Source organism: Pinus tabuliformis, chromosome 9 (genome assembly GCF_031772625.1).
Source record: "Pinus tabuliformis cultivar Carrire ecotype Pingquan chromosome 9, CPIR1, whole genome shotgun sequence".
In the NCBI taxonomy this organism is placed as follows: domain Eukaryota; kingdom Viridiplantae; phylum Streptophyta; class Pinopsida; order Pinales; family Pinaceae; genus Pinus; species Pinus tabuliformis.
This window is the reverse complement of record NC_142307.1, coordinates 1,652,903,131-1,652,918,600: the sequence shown is the minus strand read 5'-3', so window position 1 is coordinate 1,652,918,600 and position 15,470 is coordinate 1,652,903,131. Positions and strand designations below refer to the sequence as shown.

The 15,470-nt window shown below is 33.4% G+C and overlaps 1 pseudogene; it reads left to right on the top strand.

The window, feature by feature from the left end:
- The first annotated feature begins 4,853 nt into the window (after nt 1–4,853).
- Nucleotides 4,854–5,499, top strand: LOC149155191 (uncharacterized; annotated as a pseudogene).
- The last annotated feature ends 9,971 nt before the right edge of the window (nt 5,500–15,470 follow it).

Here is a 15,470-nt window from a genome sequence, read left to right as displayed (position 1 = left end):
GAAAGATCTTGGTGCTGCAAACAATATTTTTGGCATGAAAATTAAACGAGATCGGGCAAAGAGGAAGCTCTGGATAAACCAGAGGAAGTATGTCGAGACAATATTCAAAGGTTTAATATACAGGATAGTAAACCGATGAAGGTTCCTATTCTTGTAGGTTTAAAGTTATCTTTTGAACAATTTCCCAAGACACAGGAAGAGGAAGAGGACATGTCCCGTGTTCCATATGAAAGTGCAATCAGTAGCCTGATGTATGCAATGGTTTGTACTAGACTAGACATTGCACATGCAGTGGGAGTATTGATTAGGTTTATGTCAAAACTAGAGAAGGAGCATTGGAAAAGAGTGAAGTGGATTTTTGGGTATTTGCATGGCATTAGTGATTATAGTGTGTGCTACCAAGGAAGACCAGGATTGTACAGAGTTTGGAACATCCATGGCTTTGTTGATGCAGACTAGGTTAGAGATCTTGATTAGAGAATATCTACAAGGGGTATGTCTTTAACCTATTTGGAGGTGCAGTTAGTTGGATGAGTGAGAGACAGTTTGTAGTGGCCATTTCAACTAAAAAGGCATAATACATGGCAACCGTTGATGCAAGAAAGGAAGCAGTTTGGTTGCACAGATTATGTTCAAACATGGGGTTAGTACAATGAGCTATAAGGATATACTGTGATTACCAAAGTGAAATTTTCTTTTCAATGAACCTTGCTTAGCATTCAAAGACAAAGCACATTGATGTTTAGTATCACTTTGTGAGGGATATGGTTGAGGATAAAAGGGTGTTGCTGGTAAAGGTGGACACTTTGAAGAATACTGCAGATGCATTAACAAAGTCTATAAGCACTCACAAGTTCTCTTGGTGTAGAGAAAAAATGGGTGATTCAGGGTTGGACCAATGACTAAGCTCTCTTGTGGCCCACTATCGAAAGAAAACAACAAGTGGGAGAATATTGGGTGTGCATTATATTCTTTCCATGACTACCTGACGGGCGGGGGTGCATATGCCCCCTGTACATTGTTTCGTGCGCAACAGGGGGGTATACATGGGGCGGTAGCTCCCCTGCATGGGGCAGAACCCCGAGAATTTTTTTTGACCCTATATTAGGTGGGCAGACCTACCTATGGTTTTGTGCATGGATTTCACACATGGTTTTGGGGATGAAGGTTTTCGGTCCCTGGTATTTTGTATATCTGGTAAAGGGAACTACAAATTGTGTTCTAATCCAGGGTTAATGGATTGGGGTTTATGGATGTTTCAACATGTATATATATGTATTGTAACATTGAAAGGAATATAATGAAAGATCAATCTAGTAGTCCCGATTTCTGGATCTAGCGGAAAATCTATGTGTACATATGTTTTTATTTTTTACGCTCTCGCCATTGTTTATTTTCAGTTTTTTTAGAATTCGTATGCAGGTAATTTTTGTACGGGGTTAAAACCTACACAATCCCACATGGGACACATGGAACCAGATCGTCTAATCGATAATGAGCATCGAGAATCTCATTCAGTTCCTTAGTCTCTGAGGATGCTCCTCTTCTTTCTATTTAGTTTATAGTTTCAATTTCTATGTCTATCTGACCATTTTGACATGACCAAAAATTTTTTTTCAACTGTAATGAATTTATAAATATATGATATAAAATTGATGACATTTCTTTGAGATGGAAAAAAATTTTGGTTTTGGTGTTTTTTCATAAATAAGCATTGTAGTAGTTTTAACACTTGTAGTACAAAAAAAGTTGTCCTTCATAAGACAGGAAAGCCCATGAGGAAAGTCATAGCCAGAAATCTCCAGTACTACCCTTCCCCTATCCCTTGCATACAATGCTTCCCCTTCCCCTTGCATACAATGCTTAGGTAGGTACTTCTTGCTCAACATCAAGAATTATACGTGAGTTTGACACTTTTGCTATAGTGTCATCCAATAAGCTTATCAATCAATTATTGAAATTGTCAAGTTGGTTTTGTGTGATAAGATGAGATCAAACAAAGAAAGCGAGCACAACAACTTGTCTTTTCAATTATGTTTCTTGTCGAACTGTAGATGCAATGGGGACTTTGAAAAACCAAATGCTAGATTTAGTAGAGAAATGCATGATAATTGGTGAAATATGGTGTCCAAAAACATGGTTTCCAAAAACATGACTGTCATGTAGCAGATATGGGGCATGCTTATAGCAATGCCCTTTTCATCCCCTTAATAGATTTGTATAGTGTGCTCAAGTGGTGACCCCTATAGTGGAAGATCCAATTTAGTGAGATGTGGACCAATAGTATAACCAGGATGATTAATGCAATGCAAACATAAAAGTGGAACACACTGAAAACTATGAGCCTTGTTGTTGTTATTCTTACTTTAGTGGATTTCTATTAGGGACTTTTTTTAATATATTTAGGCCTAGGCCTTTTGTATTGTGGTTTGATTTGTTAATATAATTTTTCCTACACTGTGGAAAAAAGAGCAGTTATCAATAAATAGTCTAGGTGGACAGAAAACAACAAAATAAACTCAACCCTTGCCTTGAGTGGGATCAAGGGACTTTTTTCAGAATTATTTTTGGAATGTTTAAGAAATATTTCCATTTTCTTGCCTCATAATCTTTAGAAATTTCGGCTTTTATTTTCTGGTTTCCCTTTTGATGGGGAATTCTTTGTTTGTTTCTACAAGACTTCCATTAGCTTTCCAGTTTAGGATTTTAAGTTACACATTATCTGTAGTGCTCTTCTTTGTCTCATTTTCCCTCTTCCAAGGGTCAACTAGTTTTTTTCCTTCTCCTTTTCCTTTCTGAAATTCATCCTTGGTTGAAACTGGAGTGTTCCCTAGCATTCTTATCTTAAACTTGTCTACCAACTTGAAACAAGAAGATACATGGCCTGCTTCCTGGAAAACTTAGCACTTGAATCTCTGATTTTGGAAAACTTGCACTTGAATTTATGATGTTAGAAATCTAACAACTGCATCCTTCTATTTCTTCTGCTACTTCAAATATTACCTTGTCTAGCAGAGGTTTGCTTGTGTCTATTTCTAGTATCTACACATAACCTGATATAAATTTAGAATATATCGTATTTTCTCTACTTTCATCAATAGCTAAATAATATTCCCTCAACATTGCTTATTGGATTTGTCTCCTCCATTCTATAAATAAATTGGTATTTTCAAAATCTCATTCATATAGTAGTGATCATGGTTGTAGTGAAAAGATCAAAATTCAAGAACTAAATCTTTCATATAAGTTTTTCCACAAAACGAAGGCCCTTCTATGATTTGTTTCTTATCCTTAAGATTTATGAAGTAGATAATGTAATATCCCCAAGCATGAAGAATAATTGTAAAGTACTCAGTGCTATAAAGTGTTATCCACCATTCTAGTACAGCTACAAACAAATAAGATAGTTGAACTTGTAGATCAAAGTGTCTTCTTTTTAACCCTTCAAAGCATTGATAAGTTTCTCTTTGTTCTAAGACAAAACTGGTTCTTCCTTGTAGTTTTCAATGAAGACACCCCCTCCATAGAGGTTTACATCATTCATATATCATGAACGAACATTCATTGAATGAAAAAGAATCCTTATGTGGCCCAATCCCATCAATTGTTGAAGTTCTCTTTTGAGTGACTAGGTTCAGTTTTAAAGGGGGGAGAAACCTTCTCTGTAGAAGAACATGGCTTGAAGATCTCCTTTTCATGAAAAGGGCACATGGGAAACTTGGGAATTTTTAGTGGGGGAATTAGAACCACTTGAAATACCTTCTCTATGACTTAGAGAAAAAAATATCCTTGGAAAATCTCGAGGACATCATTTGAGAGCTGCTTTCTTTTAAACTAGAGCCTAATCCCTCACATAGTCATTGGCCCTTGAATATTAATTGGAAATTTGAATTAGAAACGTGAAAAGACCTTTGTTTGAAACAAACAGTTCAATGTCATCAACTAATTTGAAAACACCCTGCTGATGGAAATCTCAATATAACATGGAATCTAAAGTCTACTTCTGTGCTATATTGGTTTACTCCTGCAATTGTTTGCAATATTAGTCATTGCTTCTTTTATAATTGTGGCCTCCCTTTTGAGTTTGAGAGCTAGACATAGAATCTTTTGGTTTGAAATGAGGTAGGTATATTGGTTTACTCTTGAAATTGCTTGAAATATTAGTCACTGCCTCTTTTATAATCGAAAGCTCTATTTATGAGTTTGAGAGCTAGACATAGAATCTTCAATGCTAGAAATAATTTGCACCAAAATAAACATCAAAGAATTCTTGGTATTCACCCATTTGAGTCACGAGTTAAAAATCAGGGGACATGATGGAGTAAAGGTGCTCAGCTCCATTGGCATAATCAAATGGGATAGCACTGTGTCCTTCATTCTAACATGCCTTCTACGATCATATTAGAATTCAATCTTGAAGAAACTTTCATATGGCTATATGTTGTTTCCGGAAAACAACAAAAGAAAAATGTTTCAACATAGTCCTTGATGGTGCTTGTATGCTTGTACAGGGGGTTTTGGCTTCTATTTACAATACAAGCATAAATTTACCAGTGTGTGGATCCCATATGATGCTTTACTTCCAACCCCATGAAAGGCCTCAATCTCTAATGGAATACCTCTATTTATGTGCAAAAATAATACCTCTAATTCATTATTAATATCAACCAATGGTATTCTCTTAGACACTTTTTTATTATTGACCTTCCCTTCCAAAATGACATAAGGAAAATGTTGTTGAAGCCCCCACTACAACACATAAGCTATTGCACCTGTGGAATTCGAAGAGAAAAATATACTCCAAATTTTAGTCTACTTATAGATGTAATTTTAGTCTAGTTGGTCAGATGTTAATGGTATTTTTGGAAAAAAGTATGTTCATAGATCTTCATACAGATGATAGTGACAAGCTTAGCATAAATGAGTTGTGGTCTATCCTTCTTCAAGTGGAAGTCGAGATCGGTGTTCCTCCCTTCACAGTTACCCCTGAAGGTCATTCTCTTTTGAAAAACATTTTAAAGAGGCCTAGGGTAGAAGGGATGAAAGAATTAGCGCAGGCTAAGTTTGCTCAATTACTCCAAGCTGTCTTGCAATTACTCCAAGGTGTCTTTCAAGATCTTCCTGATTCCTGGCTTTAAAGCCCATTGTTATCCAAGATATTAAGGTCTTCAATCGATTACAACTGAGAAAGTCTCAATGGCTTGCAACTGAGAAAGTTTCTAGTAGATGAAAAACTTTTGGAGGAAGTGAAAAATTATATGTTCCAGCAGTTGGATGTGAATAAAGATGGTAAAGTTAGCAAATCAGAGCTGCAGTCTTTTAGAAGCCAATGAAACAGTTGAGTTGCTCTATGATCAGATCTTTCTCAGTGTTGATGAAGACCATAATGGCCAACCAGAACATAATGTGTTTCAGGCACTTGTTAAGGGTAGAGTGTTGATGCTCACTGAGTAACTTACTGCAAATCCCATATTTCGTGATCTAGAAGCTGTTGATTAGAAATTTTCTTAGATAATGCAATTGTCTCGTTTTGGGATTATTTTTTCGATAAACGTAATGTAAAGATTATTTATAGTTATTTTTACATTTGATTCAACATGGATGCCATCTGTGGAAAAATTTAGAATTGAACATGTCAACTTGACCCAGCTTGGTCACGATGATTAAAATTTGTATCACGCCAATAAAGTTGGTATTATTTTCAATTGTGAATTTTATTTTATATCGTCTTCAGTTGACCTCGACAGGGACTTGCTACTTAGCATCCCTTCTTGTTTACATGATAAATTGCTTTATTTTGTATTTTGTAAATTAGAAATTGCGGAAGGGGACCAGGTCTATCTTGGATTTAAGGATTTATTGAGATTGTGGCATTTTTTTGTGTTTTGTGATATAGTTGGGATTGTGAAATTACCATATATTTATTTATGAGATTGTTATTTGAAGTTTGTATTTTGTGTGGTAAGAGATATGTACTTTGTGTGGTTAAGAGTTACTATGATAGTATTTGGCTTATTTTTTTCATCTATGTTTCTGTAATAGAAAATATAGTTTTGTATTTTATTGGTGGTTGTTACTATAATATATATATATATATATATATATATATATATATATATATATATATATATATATATATATATATATATATATATATATATATATATATATATATATAGATATATATTAGTTATTAATTTTCTTATATTTAAAAATAGATTGAAAAAAAAAGAGATTATTATTTGGATGATTTAGATTTGGGGGTTTTGAAATGATTGAAATTATTGTTAATATAGATTTATTCTAATTACGAATCTATTAAGATTCAAGAGAGATGAAATTGTATTATATGCAAATCTCTTTTTAAAATGCAAAAATATGAAAAAAAATTATGTGCCAATAGATTTAATCTTTCTTTAGTGCTTGATAAATCTAGGATTAAGATGCATTTATAGTGGTTTTCTATGTTTCTATATAGACCAAGTGTAATTTTTCATTGTTTAAATTGTATTTTTGAATAATTTATTATTATTATTATTGAAAATTGAATGAGTTACACATTTTCTTATTAACTAAACTATTTTACCTTTAATTACTTTTGACTTTTTAGAATTTAAATATTTTACTAAGGTCAAAAATTAACACAAATTTTCTCTCTATAAATATTATTCATACCCATATTTATAAGGAAAATACAATATTTTTTTCTTAATTTTAATTATATTATTTAATATAGATATCCAAATACTTTATTTATAATTCCAATAATGAAAGTGAAATATTTTTATCACATATTTTCATATTGGATTGTAATACTAACAACTAAGTGAACACAATTAGAATGTGGTTATTAAGATTTGTTAATGCTTTTAATTAAATGTAAGAAATTATGTATAATCATTTATCTGGATATTGCTTTTTTATTTAAAGAACTTTTTTAGGGAGATTACAATGGACATTTTTTTTATTAAAAGAATTTTTTTAAAGGGACATGTGTCAATTAGGAGTTGAGCATGGATATAATTACACAATGCCCTCATATTGGGTTGTAGAATGAGCCTCTCGCCTCACTAACTTAGATTTCCATTTGGAATTAATGGAGTGCACCATCCTAATTTTTTGTGTCTGTTTCAAAAACATTAAATTAGAATAAGCTTCTTTTAATATTTCTAGAAGTATAAAAAATTTAAATAATATAATAATAGGTAAATAATTAATTTTCAAATTAAGGTGTAAATTAAAATTTGATTTTTTTAGAAATCATTTAATAAGTTATGGAAATTGAAGATGTGATATATTTTTTGCTCAAGTACCTCCACATTGTATATTGTGCTACACACAGCGAGGACTCAAAGGCGGAACTAACACCCTCTATTCGAATAGGTCATTAGGTCAGTGAAGCCCCTCCTACATAGAGGGTTTGCAAGGGATCTTTCTACCCCTACATAGGGGTTTCACCGTAGCACCCCCAAAAAAAGTATGGAAAATTCTTACTTAGAAGGTTTGCAAGGGAGCTTTCTACCCCTATATAGGGGTTTCACTGTAGCGCTACCAAAAAATTTACGGAAAATTTTTATGGCTATTTTTGATGTCCTTTCGAACATAGTTTTTACTTTTAGTGGCTTCACAACATATAATGATTTAGCCCATGGTTTTGTAGTTTTTATGAAGAAAATACAATTCTATTCTAATCTAGGTTAAATGGAATGGTACTTATGGATGTCATAGAATAATGATGATGATGATGATGATAAAATTAAAAATAATAATCTAATTTTAAGGTCACAACCAAGCGAGAAACCAAATTGGTGTATGAGAACCCCTTGATTGTGGGACAAGGGACCCACCTCTGCATTGTGATTTGACTGCAAAAGTGTATGAATTTGTATATATTCTACCTTCCACAAGATTTGAACTTGTGACAATAAATACATTAAAAAATATTTCTAGTCTAACTTTTCGAGGGTAAAATATTTGTGTTAATGTGTGTGTTCACCATTTCATCTTTTTTGTTTGATTAAGAATCTATTTGCAGTAATTAACTAAGTATAGTTAGAGCCTACATTTAGTATTAGAGCGCATTTATCCCAAACTCTCTAGCAATAGCAGCCTTCATATATCACTAATAATGGATTCACTATTGATTGCTTGACTGTGAGATGTGGTTTTAGATATGAGAATACAACCAATAGAGTATAGGTCAAGAGATAAATTCCCATAGAAACAAGTGTATGTGAGCTAGTCAACTTGGTCCTATTTAGAAGTTGTAGAACAATCCTTTCTATCAAAATCAAAATATCCAATAACCATTTTGTCTATGAAAAAATTTCCAATAATGCTTCACATGGCCCCACATGGAGGTTGGTGACTTTGGTTTGGAAAATCCTTGGAGAATGGCCAAGCGAAGTGTAATAATCTCAAGTTTCAAGACTCAATTCCTTCAATGGCTTTCAAGCATTGACTAAGGACTACATCATTTGATAAAAAATGGACATTGAGGGATTTGACCTAGGAGGCTACAATCCCACGTAGGAAACATACACCATCATCTCACACACTGCACACACAAAGTACATGTATTAACCTCATCCCCAACAACATTGGATTGAATCTTGATTGATGACACATATAGGTTGCTTTGCTTCCATTTCTCAAACCCTATGTCAACTACGATGCCTATGAACACACTTTCCATTTTGAGACATGCACTTTTCAAGGAGACAAGAGTATGGTCGGATTTGTCTGTAAGATGATTTAAATTTTACATAGGACACCGAGTAGGCGGGTAGTCATCATTGCCACAAGAGGGTGGAAAATTAGAAAAATGAACAAATTTTGTTGAAATCGTGGTAGAACCTATTCACCTATGTGATATATCTTGTGTCAAATTATGTATATTGAGCTCCTATTTAAGTGGGAATCCAATAATTGAAATCATTATGTACAAGATGTTCAAAGTTGTTGTGAATTGAAAAAAAAATGATGGGAATTTTGGAACACATGTCATAGATGTTCTAATGACTATATTAGAATCTCCTTGGTTCCAAATGAGAGATATAAAGGACTACACTTTCCTATCTAAGTGGTGAAAATGTTCAATCTAGGGCTATCGTGTTGAGTTTTAGGCAATAGTCATTTGTGCCCTCAGTATATGTGGGGAACCTTCAATGGTATCTATGATGTAGTTGCATTGTGTTGTAATTCAACATGATCATTGAAGTGTGTTCAACAATTTCTTTGGAAAGGTAATTCGGTATGGTTGAAATCCTCATGAGATTGTTGGCAGGATTAGATCTGAATATGGAAATGAACAGTTGGAGCATAGATATATGATCTGAAAATATACTATAGAGACCCATTTTGATGGTGATGGTAAGGGATGTGCTAAAGTAGTGGTGAGAGAATTATAAAGGGAAATTAAATAATTATTGTAATGGAATTGAATATTTGTAATTGTGCATAAATGGGTATACAAATGTAATATTTTGTTAGGCATGTGTATCCCTATTAATCTATCAATATAATATATATATATATATATATATATATATATATATATATATATATATATATATGGATGTAGGTGAAAACGAAGGACATGTAAGATTCCTAAACACTGTAGATATAAAAATTAAGGGCACTAGGACCTGCAGATGAGTGGTGTTTGATATTATCTTTTGTTTAGCTAAATTTTATCAAGGGAAACCTTAAGTCACATTTAAAGGGGGGAAGGTTAGGTTAAACTTGACATGGTAAAAGAGTCAAATTTGTTATAGAGATAATGATGGATTTGAGAAAATAGTTTTGGATGTCTGTGATTTCATGACCATGCGTTGCATGTAATGAAGCTTTTAAAATGCTTGGGGTTACTCCATTGAGATAGGCCAAGGAGGTGAGTACGGAAGGATCATATGACTGACTTGTCCAAGTTCTTCTAAGGGACAAATAGATTTGTTAACTATTTTTTCCCTATTGGAGTTTTCCATGCTCCTAATTAAAATTTGTATTTCTTCACTTTCCCTTCTTCATTAAGCTTCCAATAGATTTATTTTATCTATTTTTTTTCTTTTGATTTTTATGTAAAACATATGGATAGAAATACAACATTCCTAAATGGCGATATAGAAGAAGAAAACAATATGAGGAATCCAGAAAGATTTGCGGTGAAGGAAGTGAAAGAGATGACATGCAGGTTAAAAAATTCTCTTATGGGTTAAATAAACCACCAAGGAAATAAAAAACTCAATAATTATATATTAGGTCTTGTTTTCACAAGGACAAATGTGAATCACTATGTGTATTTCAATCTATTTGGTGATAATGTTATATAATTGGTCTTATATGTGGATGATATGTTGTTAATTGGAAATGATAGGGAAATCATCCATGAAGTAGAAAGTTAGTTCTACTCTAAATTTGACAACAAGGATCTTCCTGGTTGAAATTTCATTTTGGACATGGAAATTTAAAGTGATTGGAAAAATAAGAAGATTGAGTTAAATGAGAGGAAATAGTTTGAGAAAATATTGCAAAAGTTTAATATCTAGGAATATAAACTAGTAAATGTACCCATTATTATAGGTGTGAAGTTATTTTCAAAACAATGTCTGAAGACACATCATGAGGAAGATGACATATTCCCTATTCTATATGCTAATGTAGTTGGAAGTTTGATGTATAAAATGGATTGTACTAGAAAAAAATATCACATGTTGTGGGAGTATTGAGCATGTATATTTTAAAAGTACAGATGGAACATTGGACAACAATAAAGAGCCTTTTTAGGTATTCATGGCACCACTAGTTATGGATTGTGCTACCAAAGAAGACAAATATTTTATATAGTGCTCAATATGCATGACCTTTGATTATGAAGATTGGATTAGAGATAGAGGTCAAAAAAGATATATAAGTGGGTATGTGCATAACATATTTTGGAGGAGAAATATGTTGGACGAGTAAAATATTGTTCGTAGTGGCACTCTTAATTACAAATTTTGATCTAGGATGTCTAATGAATGAGACTAAATATTGACAATAGAATATGTCACATACATATAAAAAATAGTGTAAAGGAAATACTAATATGAAAATATCTTAATTTATTTTATTGAAAGGTGAAAATATCAAAAACTACATCATGAGAAAATTCATGGCTTTTACCAAGCTGAAAGCTCGTATTTATATTATTTATGGGTGTCTTTTCACTTAAAAATTGTATACTTGCATTATTTATTTTAATATTAAATACCAGAGGTGCATATTACGTGTGGATACCATGGGTAAATTCCATGGTGAATGCGATAGATGAATACCAGGAGAAATTACCATGGATGAATACTATGGTTTGTCAAAATCATGGGCTTTTAACTAACGAAGGGAAAAAAATACAAGATTAACCATATTAATGTGACAGAAAAAGTGGATGACTACCAATTTCCACTCAAATAATATTAGAAGAGCTAAAAATTTGTTGAAGTATCTCATAGTTGTCAAATCTAATAAAAGTTAAAGATTAACCATGTTGATTCAATGAAAATGGTGGATAACCACAAATTTCAACTATGATAATTCCCCCCCCCACCCGGTTACGAATAAATGGTCCCCATTATGTCAAGTTCCTTCATCAAATCGATAGAATTTTGTTGAATTTGACTGATGGTGAGCTGCTTTCCTTCATGAAGAAGATTTCCCACTTTGACAACCTGGTAAATTTGTATGTTCTATTGATAGATATCTTTCACCCTGGTATAGATGATCTGATCCACTATAGCATGAAACATGTGTGGAACACAATGGACACAATGTTCATGCCTTTAATTAGAATTAGATTTTTGCAAAACCTCATGAACTAATTATTTTAGGAGTTGGATTCATTCAACAATATTCATTGTTTGATCTACAATGAACTGAGCATGAGAGTACTATTTTGGTGAAGATTCATTCAAGAGAGTGATATATATAGGAGTAGCGAGTTTGACCTCTAAATAATTGTAAAAATATTTGTAGAGATCTTTGTTAAAGACATGCTAATAATATGGAAGGTTTTGATCTCATGTATGTGGATGTGTTGACCTAGATGTGTAAAGGAACCTTTGTAAGTAAGGTGTATAGACTCTTCTACAAATTTTTCCACATGTTTATGTTCTGTAGAGAGAAATTATGCTAAAGTTGTGGTGGTCATAGTGACCTTTTGTTTTACTTCAACCATGAAGAGGGAAAATTCGAATGTATGTGACATTACCTTTCAGAATGTTTTTGCTAAGATCAATGAAATAGAAGTAGTTACCATAGGTTCCCTATAGGGCTGACAATATAAGGTAATAATGACATCACATTGATGGATCTTGTAGATAGCATAGTTTTTCCACATATATGATCATACTAGAGAATGATCACAAAGTTCGAATAGGGAAATATCACACAATACCTCATTTTTGAAGTCCTTAATGCCATAGGACATGCAACATTGCTTGTTGACATTGATGTCTCGTTCATGGCATAACAAACCAATGGTGTGTTGTTGAGGAGTGGAGTTGTTGAAAACTTTAATCACTTAATGACCTTGGTTTAGATCATGTTCTTATAGCTACCACTATCAACAATAAAAAGTAATGGGGTCCCAATGACCCACATCTGCAAATGAAAGAGGTGCACTATCTCCTTTGACTACTTTGAGTCCTTTAGTTGGTTCTTCATCATCTCTATGGTAGCACTACTTTTTTCATCAATAATCAACTTTCCTTTGTCATGTTATGAATTAGAATCAAAGCCAACATCCATTTCTTTTTATTTAAGCTCAACCGACAATGATTGTTTCAAGTGACATCCATCAATGCTATGCTAGGGGATTTTATTGAACTCCTACCACTTTCCAATGTATTTATTTGAATTCCCATTACCCTTAAATTCTATAACTTAGGTTAGTTATCTTGAGGTTGTTTCTCCTTGATTTGTCCCTTTTTCTATGAGTTAGGGCCTCCATTTATACACTTATATTGAGTTGATATGCAAACCTAAACTCACTCTTATTCCTTTGCTTCAATGTTTTCTCTAGTTTTACAACATATCTATAAGTACCTGTTAATGAGGAGATATCTAGGAAATCCATCTCCATTTCGATATACCTATTTAGGTCACTAAAATACCTCAAAATCAGGTGCCTCTTGGAGTCTTTGATACCAATGTTTGAGCACAAGGTATAGAAAATATTACCGTAATCGAACATTGTCTAGTATCGCTCTTGTCACAAAGTTGTCCATCTCATGTATTAGTCATCATAGTTTTCTATAGGGTATAATTCCTCCTTGAGGGAATCAAAAAAAGCAACCCAAGAAAGGCCTGCATTAAATGTCTTAGACTCGTCTCTGTTGTGCCTCTTCTAGTAACCTTACCACTAATTTTTGACATGAAGAAAGGATTTGAGTGGCACAAAGGTGATCTTTCCATTGTTAGAAGTTTTTTGGAAAAAATAATCGGCCTCTAATAGATTTAACCATTTCTTTGAGGCATCTACATGTTTTTAGCCTTTGAATAACGAGATACCAAAGTTATGTTATACCTTGAAGGGTGTCACATCTCCATAGTTTTTGTTCGTTCAAGGTGCCTCGGTTGCTACTAATAGCCACAAAAGGGTCTGGATGAATTTGTCTCTCATCTCATTCCTCTATTGCGTGAGTGCATCCTTGAGCAATAACATGATAGGATTTCCTACTCCATCATCACTCTTTTCCTTTAGCATGGGAGGTCACTTGCGTTGACGATCATGGTTGCCCTTGAGGGAAATTAGTTTGAGATTAAATGCTTCGTACCTTGACCTCGACAATGAGATGCGTTGAGAAACCCAAGGAGTAGATTGCTCTTATACAACTTATTTGGGTTGTATGAGTAATGAGACGAAATATTGACAATATAATAGGTCTGAAGCGTATATAAAACAATGTAGAGGAAATAATAGTATGAAAAAAGCCCACTTCTCTTATTAAATGGTGCAAATGTTATAAAATGGCATAATGAGAAACTTCATGGCTTTTACAAAGGTGGAAGCTTGTAGTTATGTTATATAAGGGTGCTTTTTCACTTAAGAGTTATGCAGTTGCATTATATGTTTTAATATTAAATACCCTGGCGAATGCCATGGGTGAATACCATGGTTTGTCAGACCCATGTGCTCATTACGTGTGAATGGAAAAATATAAGGTTAATCACATTGGTTCGATGGAAAAAATGGATAACATCCAATTTCCAATCACATCAGAAGTTGAATAGATGGGAGCCACTCATGCAAGCAAGGGAGTCGTACGGTTACAAATATTATGTTCAAATATTGGGTTGATACAATGAGGTGTGAGGATAGATTGTGATAGTCATAGTGCAATCTTCGTAGAAAATAACCCAACATATCATTATAAGACAAAGCATATTAATGTTCGATGTCACTTTGTGAGAGATATAATTGAAGGGAAGAAGGTGTTATTGGTAAAGGCAAACAATTTGAAGAATGTTGCAGATTCATTGACAAAATTTGTTAGCACTCAAAAAGTCTCCTGATGTATAAAAAGAATGAGAATTACTAGCCTTGATTGTTTATCATGTACTTGTATGACATTCTCTATGCAAAACATGAGAGAATGTTTACTATGTGTTATACACTACCTCGATGCATTGTACCTCTTATTGCATTGAAAATGGGGTCATGGGGGGGGGTGTCAAGGGTAGCAAAGACCCCCTACTTTGTGGTGTTTGAGAAAGGCGAGAGTCTCCTACATAGGAGTCTAGGAAACACCCTCGAAAAAAATTGGGCAGTTTTTGTTAGGTTTTCCATTACACCATAACCTGCAGGCATTAGTAAAGTTCCAAACCATTGTCATTCCCTTCTTAAGAGGTCTCGGCATGGATCGCATACTGGCAGTTAGTTCACGTGATCGATTCCCAATGAGGTGAGTGTGAAAATCCAACACCCCCCTCAAACGCAAATGGGGCAATCGGTCGTGGTCCAAGGCTCTAATACCATGTTAGGTTTCCCATTACACCAAAACTCGCAGGCATTAGGAAAAGTTTTACCAATTATCATTACATTTTTGGGTGATCTGAGTGTGGATCCAAAAATGGTGGTTAGTTGTCCAAAGTGAGTGTGAAAATCTAATTTTTTTTTGTGTTTTTTTACAATTTCGGTCGCATCTTTTGGTTTTAAATAATTTGTGGTTTATTTTTTTTTTATTAAAAATATATTTAGAACTGTTAACTATATAAAATTAATAAGATTTTAAGCTTAAAATTTTGTTACATATACGCTATTTTATTAAAACTTTATTAAAACCTTTGTTGAAAATAGTTAAAAAAAGTCACAGTTAAAAATAACTTAAAAAAGTTTTCCAAACACATTCAGCGAAGCTGTAAAATCCTTCAAAATCACCCATGCAACCAAGGGAAAAAGGCCTCATGCCTGAGGCATAGATCTGGCCGTTGGT